Source organism: Muntiacus reevesi, chromosome 22 (genome assembly GCF_963930625.1).
Source record: "Muntiacus reevesi chromosome 22, mMunRee1.1, whole genome shotgun sequence".
Classification (NCBI taxonomy): domain Eukaryota; kingdom Metazoa; phylum Chordata; class Mammalia; order Artiodactyla; family Cervidae; genus Muntiacus; species Muntiacus reevesi.
In genome coordinates this window covers 43,362,973-43,378,212 of record NC_089270.1, presented here as the reverse complement: position 1 = coordinate 43,378,212, position 15,240 = coordinate 43,362,973, and the positions used below count along the sequence as shown (strand labels likewise).

The window sequence follows — 15,240 nt, the reverse complement described above, 5'->3', positions numbered from 1 at the left end:
TAGGTCCCCGCGCGCGCGTCACCTCCCGCCCCCGGCCTTCCTCGCGTCACTCCCAACCCGCCCCACCCCGCAGCCCATGCACGAGTTTCTGACTCAGGGTACCACGCATCTTTCACCCTCCTGGCCCCAGGGTCTCTGCAATGGAGGATCAAAACGAAGCATATCCATTGCCTTCTTGGGAAGCACTGACGGGGAGCCGGAGGGGAATGCAAACCAGGCGGCCAGAAGAGGCTGGTATCCCGGCTTTTAAACTTGGTGGTGGCGATGCTCTGCCAGAGACGACCCCTCTGCACCCTCCCCGGAAAGCCTTCTCTGCCCCACTCGGCTGTGCGGCACCTCTTGGCCAGAGCTCGGGGAGCCACCTCGGTGCAAACACCTCTGTTCCGTTCCCCTGCTCACCCCCAGCTGCTGGTACTAGCCCAGGGAGCCTGAGAGCAGTGCTGGCTCATGATGCATAGTTAGTGTTAGTCGCTCAGTCGTGCCCGACTCTGCGACCTCATGGACTGCAGCCCACCAGTCTCCTCTGTCCATGGAATTTTCCAGACAAGAATACTGGAGTGGGTTGCCATTTCCTTCTCCAGGGGATCTTCCCACCCAGGGATCGAACCTGGGCCTCCTGCGCTGCAGGCGGGCCGTTTACCGACTGGGCTACCAGGGAAGCCAGGGCGGTGGTGCTGTGTGCTCAGTCGTTCAATCACGGCTCTTTACGACCCCTGGACTGCGGCCCGCCAGGCTCCTCTGTCCAGTGGGGATTCTCCAGGCAAGAGTACTGGAGTGGGTTGCCATGCCCTCCTCCAGGGGATCTTGCCAACCCAAGGATCGAACCCAGGTCTCCAGCATGGCCGGCAGATTCTTTACTCTCTAAGCCACCCGGGATGGTGTTCCCCAAATTCCTATCAGGTCTGAGATCTTTTAGGGAAAAGCAGTTGTCTGTTAAAGACAGTTAAAAAGAAAGGACTGCCAAGGCTTGCCCACACAGACCTTTTTAACAGTTCTGGAAGGTCTCTGACTTGCCTGTAGAATTGCAAGCCTTCAGGTAATACCTCCCCTTCTGTGCATTCCTCCTGCTATCACTTCCTAGCAGTTGCATTCTGATTTCCAGAGTGACCTGACTTCTACTATCCCTCTCCACAGTTTCCTTCCTAGGGGAAAATATCCATGAAACAGCCTTCTCCAGCACACCAACTGATGTGGTTTTAATTTCCTCTTCGAGAAACAAGGAAAAGGGATCTTATTTGACCTCCTTTTGAAAGGAATGCTGAGGGAAGGGTAGAAAAGGAAATACACTAACATTTCCTAAGGGACATCTTTATGTCAGGCACCTTCCCATGCTATGCATTTAATATTCATGGCATCTCGGGGATGTGAAAGTACTTTATTATGATTCTCACTTGATGAGCTTAGAGATATTAAACAATCCACCCAAGGATAGCAGGCTTCCCTTGTGGCTCAGCTGGTAAAGAATCCGCTTGCAATGTGGGAGAGCTGGGTTCAATCCCTGGGTTGGGAAGATCCCCTGGTGAGGGGAAAGGCTACCTACTCCAGTATTCTGGCTTGGAGAATTCCATGGACTGTATAGTCCTTGGGATCACAAAGAGCCGGACATGACTGAGCGCCTTAAAAAAGAATATATATATATATATAAAGATATCAGCATGTGAGGGAGCCACTTATTCTACTCTATAAAGATGCTTCTCCCCTAAATCAGGGATTTGAATGTATCAGACATGCACTGTACAGTCCGCTACAGGCAAGGCATGTCCTTAGGATACATTTACTAATCTTCCTAAAGGAAATTACAGTTTGATAAAGGACCCCAATCTATACTCAAATAGTTGTATTACAAGGCCACTGGGATAGTGCTCCGTCATAAATACAGAGAGGCAAGAGTAACCCTGATAGAGTGAAAAAGTAATGCCTGCACTTTAAAGTTCTTTATATCCATGAAACACGTGAGCAAGGCCAGATTATATAGAGTCTGGTCCAGGTTCAACGATGGATGAGGATAGATTTAAGATTGCATGTGCTTTTATTTATTCCAAAAGTAGTGAAAAAGCATTAAGAGTACAGAGAATGTAAATGAAGTAAGGATGTGGGTGGGTGGAGGGGGCTCTGGTTATCTACTGTCTTCCTTGTATCTCCTGGAAGCACACTGAAAGATTGCTAGTCTCAGCCGCCTTTGTGGGTGAGATGTCAATGAAAACAGAGAAGCCTGAAATAGTAGGCTTGATGCTTTTCAATACCTCTAGAGGTCAGGAAAAGAAATGACTCATGTATGACAAGTTTTTTCTGCATGAATCAGGCTGTTCTGGATGTTCTGGTACACGGCCTTTGGTATATTGTATGCAAGAGTTTTCTGAGTTATATACCTAGCAATAGTGTTATTAGGTCATAGGTCCAGTTAAATTATGGATTGTTTTCCAATGTGCTGTACCAATTTATACATCAGCTGAGGACAAGATGGTTGGATGGCATCACCGACCCAATGGACATGAGTTTGAGCAAGCTCCAGGAGATGGTGAAGGACAGGGAAGCCTGGTGTGCTGCAGTCCATGGGGTTGCAGAATCAGACAGGACTGAGCAACCGAACAAGAACAACACCCCACCAGCAGTGCATGAAGCTTCCATTGCTGCACATTCTTGTAAAAACCTTAGCCATACGGGTGGGGGTGGCATCTCATTGTGGATTTAATTTGCAATTCCCAGTACTAATGAGGTTGAATATCTTTTCATGAAGGTATTGGCCATCATTGTTTTCTCTTCAGTGAAACGTCATTTATCTCTTTTCCATTCTTTCCTTTGGGTTGTTAGTTTTTTCTTAGCCATTATAGAAATGCTTTATGCATCTGGAGCATTTGTTGGTTAATTATGTAGCAACTCTTTCCTCCCTATGTATGACTTTTCCTTTACTCAGTATATATGAGTTGTTATTTTCGAAGAAATGCTTTTTAAAAGTCTTGTAGTCAAATGAACATGCTATTGTGTGACTTGGATGATAAGAGAAGATAGACGGGAGAATGAGGGTAAAATAGACACTTTCCTAAGAGCAAAGGTACGGGGAGGGGGGTGGGGGGCATTCCACAAACGACTAAATGGAAGAAAGCTGATTCCCAAGGTCCCCTTTTGTCCAAATATTCCAAAGAAGCTAGATTCCAGATCTCTACAGTAGAGGCTTGACAATTTTCTTAGCATTCTGATCTGTATTTAGATTGAGCTTATACATCAGTATATACCACCAGGTATAGTGCAGCATCTAAAGCATTCCTCCTTACTCCGTTCAAGACTAAAAGTTTGATTCTTGGTTCCATGCTGATTCCTCTCACCTGTTTCTCTCTTGCAAATTGGCAACTGGATTTTGCTTTTTGTTTATAATCTATAAGAATGAAGCCTCGATTAGATGACAGTCCTACAAATTACTAAGACTGCTAGCTCGTGACTGGGGCATCTAGAGAAGTCATCATGGAGAGCATTAGGGAGGGGAGGATGGCTGAATGTCAAGAGATGGGAGAGTCAACACAGATGGACACTCAGGCAGGCAGGAGCTGGCAGAGAGATCCAGCTTTAGGAGCTGAGAGAAGGGGCACAATCTGGGAGATTTAGGAGTTCTAGGCAAGATAGCCATGCATTCCTTCAAATATTAATTGAGCACCTTCTAGGCTCCATTTTAGAAGCTTGGAATACAGCGGTAACTAAGTTAAAGTCTTTGCCTTCATGGAGTTACAGGCTTTCAAGGAGAGGCAGATAATAAGCAAGTAAATAAATGAAACAATTTCAGATGTTAGTGAATGCTATAGAGAAATTAAAACAGAGTAATGATATGATAGATGGTGACTGGGAGCTGGGAAAAAGACTCTTGACACAGGACCATCTAGGGTAGCCACATGAGGGGATGATATGAGAGGCCTGAAAGATAAGAAACCAGTCATGGAACGATCTATGAAAAAAAGAGTTCCAGGCAAAGGGACCGTCACATGCAAAGGCCCTGAGACAGAAACTGAAAGAAAAGCCAAGCCTGAAATGACCCAGGAGCAGAAGGAAGCCAATGGAACTGGTACAGAACTGTTACAGAGTAACTGCAGAATGGGGGGCTGATATCTGAAGTAGGCAAGGTAGGGTCCTGATCAGTGAAAGGTTTTGGAGACCATGAGAAGGGCTTCAAATGGTTCTCTAAGTAAAACAGAAAGCCTTTAGAGGATTCTAAGTAGAGGAGTAAGGTGATTTGATTTACATTTGAAGGGCATCATCCTGGCTTTCGTGGAGAACAGGACCCCAGTAGAGGCAGGGAGAACAGTGTAGAAATCCACACCAGAGCCAGAAAACTGGATGGAATACTGATGTGTGCTACAACATGAATGAGCCCTGAGAAGATTATGCCAAGTGGAAAAAGACACTGTTCTGGAATAAGACAGTGGAGATGTGAATGTACTAAACATCATTGAATTTATACTTTAAAATGGTGCATTTTATGGTATGTTCCTTACATCTAAAAAAAGTTCTTTTTAAAGAAGGAAGAAGTCCAGGTCAGAAACAATGTTGGTGGCAGTCTTTGCAATTTAGCAAAAGAAATATTTGTCTATTTTTGGCATGATATATCCAAAATTTGCTATTTAATACCTGGATGTTTTTGATAATCATGACACCCCCCTCTCAAACTTTGTGCAGTCATTCACCTAAGACACGTCTGTATCAATGACTAAGCTATAGTCATTAACTATAACTCCTTTCAGGGCAGAAAATACTTCATAAAACCCAGGTGGAGAATGCTGGTCTTTATAGTCACTTTGATATAACTGTTAACTATGAATAGCATCATTATATAAATAATGGCAAGTGGATACTATTTGTGAAATAATGATGACCTATTCTCAGTGATTAGTAGGATACCCACTCATTCATTCAGCAAGTATTTATTAAGCCAGTGTCTGCTGTAAGATTTATAGACTAACAAAATATTAAAAATTCTGTATCCTGTTTTAGCTCTTCTAAGACCACCTGCACCCTGTCATGCATCTTCCCAATTTTCTGTTATTTATTTCTCATGTGCATGCAGGATGATCTATTTAGAAATACCACCCTGATTCCAAATTTGAAATTTAAACAAAAGTTTTTGCTTAAGGGTATCCAATCTGAAAAGTAAAGTTCCGCTGAGGTTATAGTAGTTAAAAGCAAACTACTCCAGGGACCTCCCTGGAGGTCCAGTGGTTAGGACTTTGCCTTCCAACACAGGTGGTGCTGATTCCCTCCCTGGCTGGGGACCTAAGATCTTGCATGCCTTGAGGCCAAAACACCAAAACATAAATCATAAGCGATATTATAGCAAGTTCAGTAAGGACTTTTAAAATGGTCCGTATGAAAAGCAAGCTATTAATACTTCAAGGACTCAGTTCAGCCTATGGTCTCTTAAGTAGAATTCTGGGGAGAAGCCAATTGTGGAGCTACAGAGCTCAGGTTCAAAGGGAGTAGTCATTTGTGGCGACTGCAGGAAAATAGACCAAATGATTGGGGTTCTATTTGCTTCTGAAGATGAGTATCTATTACTTAGTGACAAGGATACTTTTCAGCTTTTTCTACAAACATCTTTGGTATCTGGATGAAACTTCCAGTTTACAACTGCATTTGCCTTTGCTTTGAACAATAATATGTCATAGATTTTATGGTAACTCCAATAATGCCAACTATTCTTTTTCCCACCTATGTCTTCAAACTAGATAGTTATCAACCTCTCTGCTTTCAGGAAAATCTGATTCAGAGCGACTTTTCAATGAACAACACTGTATTGAGAAAGCAACCCAGAAGAAACATGCTTCTGAAAGATAACAGAAGAATGATGAACACGAGATATGGAGGACCACAGATCAAATACATCCACATGTCTTAAGACTTCCTGTTGTAGGATTATTAACTTTGCCCTGATAAAGATGTAGCAGCTCATAAAATTTAAGAAATACAACATGATCCTTTACAGGGGAGGGAAACTTTTCTTATTCTCTCAAATTACTTGATAAAATTTATTTTAAACAGTTTACAGAAATAATGGGCAACATTAATAAAAGTCCTTTCACCCAAGGTTGTTTTTCAGGTTCATCCCAGTGTACATAGTGACTGTGATGGAGACTAGTGGTGAATAATAGCTTTGTGTGTCCAAGAGACGTTCTTGCTAATGTCTTTGCAAAAGCAGCTAGATTTCATATCTTCTGTCTCCTACATTTTGGAGGATGTGGGTGGAGACACTGTCAGTGAATTCTCTTAGTACAGGCCAGAGAAGGTTGTCATGCAGCCTGAAAGCAGCATAGATTTTTCTCAGAGAGCCTTTAAAGATAAAGTCCTTTTGAGAAAAGTTATAAGAGAATTTTTTAAAAAGCAAAAAGTCAATAGCTTTTTGCAGTTACATTGATACCCACAAGGCTAGATTTTCACATGATAGATGTTCCAAGGGGAAAGCCATTAGAGAAAGACAGCACCATTATTGCTAATTTGAAACATGATGTTAAAAAAAAAATTCCAGTGGAAGGTAGAATCGGTCTTTGCTCCTTAAATTGCAATTAAAATATTAATACATACTAATGAAAGATCTATTAGATTTTCTTGACGTGTTTATGAATCACATCATGCAAAGCTGGCAGCAAAACAAATACTTCCTGACATTTGAAACTGCATAAAAATGGAACCCTAAATTAAATGACAGTCATAAAAATACAAGGATAGCTAAAGTAAAATTTATTATTTCTACACAATAAGTTGTACAACAATTTCTTATCATAGACTGGTTTTTCAGTCTATTTTAAAAGGAATCAAAATAGTACAGTTTCTAAAGACATCTGTATTTATGAAAAATACATAATTTCTCTACATAGATAAGTTAAAATTTTTTACTGAATTTCATCAAAGGTAATTGAAAAAAATGAAAAGAAAAATTGATATTATTTGATATTCTGAAAAATGCTAAAATAAAATAATCAAAAGAGACCTGGAGTGAGTTTCTGAATATAAAAACAAGTGACATTTCAGTTAGTATCATAAAAGGAGTAGTCACTACTCATTTTATCTCTAGTGTCTCAAATAATTTTATCTCTGATTTTTTAAGTGGACCATAGAGATATGAAATTCTCAAAGTTGTATATGGATGTATGCCATGTTGCTCTAAATTAAAATACTAGATGATATTATTTTGAGAAATTTAAGATTTCTGAGAAGAATAAAATAAGTCAGTGTTGAGTAGTTTATTCTCCTTGTTCATCTGTGAGGTGATCAAATACCCTTTTCCTCAAAAATATCTCACGGGTCCTTTTTTCAATGTTTTCACTCATTAGATATGTAAGCTACTTTCAATCTTGAATTTCAGCCCAAATTTGAGCTTTTAAACAGCTTAAAAGGAAAAGGCAGAAGTAGACAAGATAAGTTTAGAGAAAACTGAAAATTAGGCCAAACAAAATTAGGGCAATCATTGCCTTAACCCGGTGTGTTCCCAGGCAAATCAACCCTGATATTCTCGTCACAACATCCGTATGTTTAACGGTGTAACTACCAACACTTGATGTGGTATAAATGGTGATATCCCTTATAACATCAGAGTAAGAAAGCGATCTTTCTCTGTAGAAGGCATTGCTTAGACCCTTCCTGGGTTGTATTTCCTATTCTGTCCCAGTTAGTGTGGGAGACTCAAGAATCTGGAATTCATAAAGGAAAGAGTCAATAAACATAAGGTAGAAAATAAAAATAAATATAGAATTGCTGTTGAAAACTGGCATTATCGAACGAGGAGAGCAGGCGTTCCTCGGGGCATTAGGACGTGGCGAGTGAGGACGTGGCGAGTGAGGACGTGGCGAGTGAGAACGACGCGAGTGAGGACGTCGCGAGTGAGGACGTGGCGAGTGAGGACGTCGCGAGTGAGGACGTGGCGAGTGAGGACGTCGCGAGTGAGGACGTCGCGAGTGAGGACGTGAGCAGCGAGCTGGACAGCCTGGCTCTGAGTCAGGGCGTACCACCGCCTAGCGGACAGACGGGGTAGTTATCAACCTCTGAGAGACTCAGTGTTGATTATTGTAAAATGTGAGCTGAAAGTCGCTCAGCCATGTCTGACTCTTTGCAACCCCATAGACTATACAGTCCATGGAATTCTCCAGGCCAGAATACTGGAGTGGGTAGCCTTTCCCTTCCCCAGGGGATCTTCCCAACCCAGGGATCGAACCCAGGTCTCCCACATTGCAGGTCGATTCTTTACCTGCTGAGCCACAAGGGAAACCTATTTGTAAAATAGGAGTGTACAATTTTTTTTCCTGCATAACGTCCCTTCCTTTGGAAAATCACTCCTTTTGCTGTAAGAATCTCACATGACTCAAGGATTTATCCCTGCCTTTGCCTCAGAGCTATGGCAAAGGTGCTGTCTTTCTCTGTGAGTCTGACATATGAGGACTATGTGGGTTACCACATGCAGAGAAGCTATTCAGTTTTCACTCCAAGCCCAAAGAAGGACCATGCCAAAGAATGTTCAAACTACCCCACAACTGCACTCATTTCACATGCTAGGAAGGTAATGCTCAAAATCCTTCAAGTTATACTTCAGCAGTACATGAACTGAGAACTTCCAGATGTACAAGTTGGATTTAGAAAAGGCAGAGGAACCAGAGATCAAATTGAGAAATTTTGCTGTCTCATAGAGAAAGGAAGGAAATTCTAAGAAAACGTCTACTCTTGCTTCACTGACTATACTAAAGCCTTTGACTGGATCACAACAAACTGGAAAATTCTTCAAGAGATGGGAATACTAGACCACCTTACCTGCCTCCTGAGAAACCTGTATGCAGAACAAGAAGCAACAGTTAGAACCAAACATGAAACAATGAACTGGTTCCAAATTGGGAAAGAAGTACGTCAAGGCTATTTATTGTCTCCTTGCCTATTTAACTTATGAGTACATCATGCAAAATGTTGGGTTGGATGAAGCACAAGTTGGAATCAAGATTGCCGGGAGAAATATAAATAACCTCAGATATGCAGATGACATCACACTAATGGCAGAAAGCCTAGAGGAACTAAAGCGCCTCTAGATGAAGATGAAAGAGGAGAGTGAAAAAGCTAGCTTAAAACTCAACATTCAGAAAACCAAGATCATGGCATCTGGTCCCATCACTTCATGGCAAATAGATGGGGAAACAATGGAAACAGTGAAACAGACTTCATTTTCTTGGGTTCCAAAATCATTGTGAATGGTGACTGCAGCCATGAAAACTGCTTGCTCCTTGGAGAAAAAGCTATGACAAACAGTGTATTAAAAAGCAGAGACATTACTTTGCTAACAAATGTCCATCTAGTCAAAGCTATGGTTTTTTCAGTAGTCATGTATGGATGTGAGTTGGACCATAAAGAAGTCTGAGCACCAAAGAATTGATGCTTTTGAACTGTGATGTTGGAGAAGACTCTTGAGAGTCCCTTGGACAACAAGGAGATCAAACCAATCAACCCTAAAGGAAATCAACCCTGAATATTCACTGGAAGGGCTGATGCTGAAGCTGTAGCTCCGATACTTTGGCCACCTGATGCAAAGAGCTGACGGATTGGAAACAACTCTGATGCTGGGAAAGATTGAGGGCAACAGGAGGAGAAGGGAACGACAGAGGATGAGATAGTTGGATGGCATCACCGACTCGATGGACATGAGTTTGAGCAAACTCCAGGAGATAGTAAAGGACAGGGAAGCCTGGGGTGCTGCAGGCTACAGAGTCTCAAAGAGTCAGACATGACTGAGAGGCTGAACAACAAAAGTGATGAGAAGTGGAGAGCAGGGGAAGAGAGAGAGATAAAAATTGTTATACATATTGACATTTGGCTAGGCCTGAAGCCAGGTCCAGCCTTTGATGGAGTTAAGTAAATCAAAAGTTTCCATCTTTCTTTTAAGTTGGGATTCTTACATTTGCAACAGGAGAGGCACAACAGAAGTGCACAAGAAGTTTTACTATGTTGACAAGTGGAGGTGAAAGAAAAACCATTTACTAGAAGAGACAGTTTTGAAAAGTTTAAAGTTTTACTGCATTTTTGTGTATTCCATAATGAATAGTGGCAATGCCTAGAATAGGAAGAACAGACACAAGAAAGATGAGAATTAATTCATGCATGAAACTTCCGAGATCTAGACCCACCAATTTTTCAGGAAGGTGGAAGGAGGAGACAGGACAAATTATTATTATAATGTTTTTTTTTTTTTTTTAACCACCTGGACTTTTTACTTAACATACAACTCAAGCTCTCATAAACTTTTTTATTCTGAAATAATTATAGATTCACAAGAAGTTGCCAGTTCACAGAGAAGTGCTATGTGTTCTTTGCTTATTTTCTCCCAAAGTAGCACCTTGCAGGACAACTGTGTGTGTGTGTGCTCAGTTGTGTCCAACCCTTTGTGACTTCATGGGCTACAGCCTACCAGGCTCCTCTGTCCATGGGATTTTCCAGGCAAGAATACTGGAGTGAGTTGCCATTCCCTTCTCCAGGGGATCTTCCTGACCCAGGGATTGAACCCGGGTCACCTGCATCTCCTGCACTGGCAGGTGGATTCTTCACTGCTGAGCCACCTGGGAAGCCAATGGATCAACATCAAAATCAGGCAAATGACACTGATACGATCCATAGAGCTTATTCAGAGTTCATCAGTCTTCCAAGCGTGTGTGTGTGTGTGTGTACTTCTATGCAATTTTATCAAATGCACAGATTCTTATAACCACCATCACAGTCAAGACGCAGAACAATTCCATCATCACAAAGCTCCCTGTTCTACCCTTTTTTATCCATATTCACCCACTCATCTAAAAAGAATGTTACATAAATGGAATCATATACTATGTTACCTTTTGAGAATGACTTTTTTTTTTCCCACTCAGCATAATTTCCTTGAGATCCATTCAAAGTGTTTTATGTATCAGTAGATTGGTCACTTTTATTATATTACATTCACCAGCAGAAGGGCATCCAAGTTTTGGCTATTGTGAAAAAGCTGTTATGAATATTTGTGTGCAGTTTTTGTGTTGACATAAGTTTTCACTTCTGTGGGATATATGCCTTAGAGTGCAATTGCTGAGTCATATGGTAAGTGCTTATTTAATTTTATAAGAGACTGACAGACTATTTCCCAGCGTGATGGTACCACATTACTTTCCTTTCAGCAAACAGTGATCCAGTTTCTCTGTATTCTTTTCAGCATCTGATGTTATCATTCCTTTTTTTTTTATCTTAGCGATCCTGATGGGTGTATAATGATATCTTGAGGGTTTAATTTGCACTCCCTTAGTAGCTATTAATGTTGTGTATCTTTTCATTTGCTTATTTGCCATCTGTATGTTCTCGGCAATGAAATGTATGTTAATGTCTTATGCCCATTTTCTAATTAGATTGAGTTTTAAGAGCTCTTTCTGTATTCTAGATACAAGGTCATACATTGAGTAAATAATTCACAAACATTTTCTTTGTTTGGAGCTCGGCTTTTCATCCTTCTCATAAAGAGCAAATAAAAAATCTTTTTTGCCTGGAGAATCCCATGGACAGAGGAGCCTGGCAGGCTACATACAGTCCATGGGGTCTCACAGGGTCGGACACGACTGAGTGGCTGAGCATGCACGCAGAATATTTTAATTTTTATTAAAAGTTTTATTGAGGTTCAGTTGATGGACAATATTATATAAGTTTCAGGTGTATAACTTCCTGGTTCACAATTTTCAAACGTTATACTTCACTTAGAGTTACCATAAAATATTGGCTATCTACCCTGTGCTGTACAATATATCTGTGTACTGTGCACTTTATACATAGTGGTTCTTACCTCTTAATCCCCTCCCCCACTTTGGCCCTCTGCTCTTCTCTTCATCCTGGTAACCACTCATTAGTCCTCTCTATCTGTGAGTCTAGTTTTGTTGTTGTTATTGCTATATTCACTAATTTATTCTTTAGATAGACGTGATATTATATGGTGCAAAATTTTAAATTTTGATGAAATCCTATTTATCACAATATCCCTTTTATGAATCATGCTTTTGGTGTCAGGTCTAGAAGCTTCATCCAGTCCTGGGTTCTGAAGTTTTACTCTTAAATATAAAAGTCTGCATTTTCATATTTTGTGTTTAACCAAGTCTGTGATTATTTTTAAGTTAATTTTTACATAAAGTATAAAGTGTAACACAAGGTTCTTTGCTTTGATTTGGTTTTGTTGCCTATGACTGTCTAATTGCTCCAGCAGCAAGAATACTGTAGTGGGGTTCCAGGCCCTCCTACAGAGGACCTTCCTGATCAAGGGGTCAAACCCGGGTCTCTCCTGTCTCCTGCATGGGCAGGTGGTTCTTTACCCCTCAGCACCTGGGAAGCCCCAATATTTTTTGAAAAGGCTCTCAAAAATTTTTTAAAGTAGTAGCATCTTTCATTGTATTTTCATCCTATTGGCATTATTTTAAAAGCCAGTCAGAAACTGGGATAACCACTTTTATTAAAAAAAAAAAAAGTCACTTTAGGATAATCCTGTTTGCTTTGACTTGATTTTACTGTATCTGCAGCCTCTGAAAGCCATTTTTGCTAATAGATCCATTGCATCTCATTACAACTCAGAAAAGGGAACAGTAGCCCCTCCCTCTCCCACCCCCCAGAAAAACAGAAATGCTGTGACCTTTTCCAAACCGGAGAAAAATGCTGCTTATAAAAATAATATCCAGGCCCCAACATTCCCATCATTAAACATAGTTTCTTCTTCCTCAACAAAATTTGGCATTTACTTGGGAATTAATGAGATTGCAAGAAAAATCAACACCTCAAACATTACATAAAAACTGTTTTCAGAATGTCCATGTAAGGAATGAAAAGTGAAAGTCCCTCAATCGTATCTGACTCTCTGCGATCCCATGGACTGTAGACTGCCAGGCTCCTCTGTCCATGGAATTCTCCAGGCCATAATACTGGAGTGGTTTCATTCCCTTCTCCAGGGTATCTTCCCAATCCAGGGATCAAACCCAGGTCTCCCACATTGCAGGTGGGCTCTTCATTGTCTGAGCCACCAGAGAAGTAAGGGTAAGTCAGTTTATGGTAACTGTAGATCCAAACATGTGCTGGGACATGACTTCATTTTCAAGAAAATATACTCAGCTTAGAACTTGAAAATGTCAAAGGAAAGTGCTGTGTAACCCTTCTGTCAACTGAAAACTATGCTGGAAATTGCGTATGGGTCTCTGAATGGATGGAATAATGCTGTCTTTTCCCCTGTATCCAACACAAGAACATTTACATTTCTCCGGAAAATTTGTGCAGGTTTGTGAATCCCCTAGAGAAAGAAATCACTCCATCAGAAGACAGGCAAATTACACACTACTGCTACACACACATATGTCCTTTACCTACCCAGCCTTAGATATGAACGTGATAGTATGAGATGGTATGCTTAGGGCTTCAAATTCAATATGATCAATTTACTAAAATTTATAGGTGCAAACTTGACCACTTCGTTAGCAATATATTCCTGTGAATAATAATAATAATAGCATTATACATGTATTATATTTAAATCAGGTTGTTACTGCCACTATCTGAATTTTACTCACTTAAGCCTCATGATATCCTTTAGCATTTTTCCTCTGTATTTCTCTCTTGTTAAACAAGAGACTTGGTAAGATTCATATTTAATGATTTTAGTGAGACTATTTCTAATGTCTGTCTGCCTTTGTTTTTGTAATGTTAGTGCCCATAGATCATCAGTGCTCATATCCATGAATTATTCACAGGTTAGAACCAGACATGGAACAACAGACTGGTTCAAAATTGGGAAAGGAGTACATCAAAGCTGTATATTGTCACCCTGCTTATTTAATTTGTATGCTGAGTACATCATGCAAAATTATGGGCTGGAAGAAGCACAAGTCAGAATCAAGATTGCCAGGAGAAATATCAATAACCTCAGGTATGCAGATGACACCACTCTTATGGCACAAAGTGAAGAGGAACTAAAGAACCTCTTGATGAAGGTGAAACAAAAGAGTGAAGAAGTTGGCTTAAAACTAAATCTTCAAAAAAAGACCATGGCATTGGGTCCCATCACTTCATGGCAAATAGATGGGGAAATAGTGGAACCAGTGACAGACTTTATTTTCTTGGGCTCCAAAATCACTGTGATGGTGACTGTATCCATGAAATTTAAAGATGCTTGCTCCTTGGAAGAAAAGCTATGACAAACCTAGACAGCATACTAAAAAACAGAGACATCACTTTGCCAACTAAATTCTGTGTAGTCAAAGCTATGGTTTTTCCAGTAGTCATGTGTGGATGTGAGAGTTGGACCATAAAGAAAGCTGAGCACAGAATTGATGCTTTTGAACTGTGGTGTTGGAGAAGACTCTTGAGAGTCCCTTGGACTGCAAGGAGATCCATCCAGTCCATCCTAAAGGAAATCAACCCTAAATATTCATTGGAAGGACTGATGCTGAAGCTGAAGCTCCAATACTCTGGCCACCTGATGCAAAGAGCTGACTCATTAGAAGAGATCCTGATGCTGGGAAAGATTGAGGGCAGCAGGAGAAGGTGATAACAGAGGATGAGACAATTGGATGGCATCACCGACTCAATGGACATGAGTCTGAGCAAGCTTTGGGAGATGGTGAAGGACAGGGGAGCCTGGCGTTCTGCAGTGCGTGGGGTCACAAAGAATCAGACATGACTGAGTGCCTGAACAACAACAATGTATATGTTCACAGATGTATTTCACTGAGGCAGCTGCAAAAAGAGATAAAAAGAGATATACCAAAACTGTGATTGTGGTTATTTTCCTATTCTTTTTCACATGCTTTACAATGTGGTTAAATTACCTTTTAAATTAGAAATACATGTTCATATTCAAAGGGTCATCAAGCTATATACTGAACACTGCATTTTATTATATATAAATTCTCAAAAAAAGTACTGGAAAATGGTATGAAGAAAATGCATATGCAAAACACACTATAAATTTTATTTTTTTTTTGAGGAGAAAAGAAAGAATTTAGAAATATACTAGTTATGGGCAGTGTATGGAATTTGTTTAGATACTAATTCAAGCAAAACAATTATACACAAATAAATAGAGGATTCAGAACTGGATATTTTATAGTATTAAGGGAATTATGATTCAAATGAATATATGATTTACATACAATAAAATGAATGCTATGGACTATAATTCTTAGCTTCATCTATGATTTTTTACTTTCTTGCAAGATTTTGTTGAAAAAATTATGTAGTTATAAC

The 15,240-nt window shown here is 40.3% G+C and overlaps 1 protein-coding gene across 1 annotated transcript in view; it reads right to left on the bottom strand.

Moving 5' to 3' along the window:
* Window positions 1-15,240, bottom strand: part of CLOCK (clock circadian regulator) — a 332,535-nt gene that overhangs the window by 201,664 nt on the left and 115,631 nt on the right. The gene's annotated exons all lie outside the window — the stretch shown is intronic.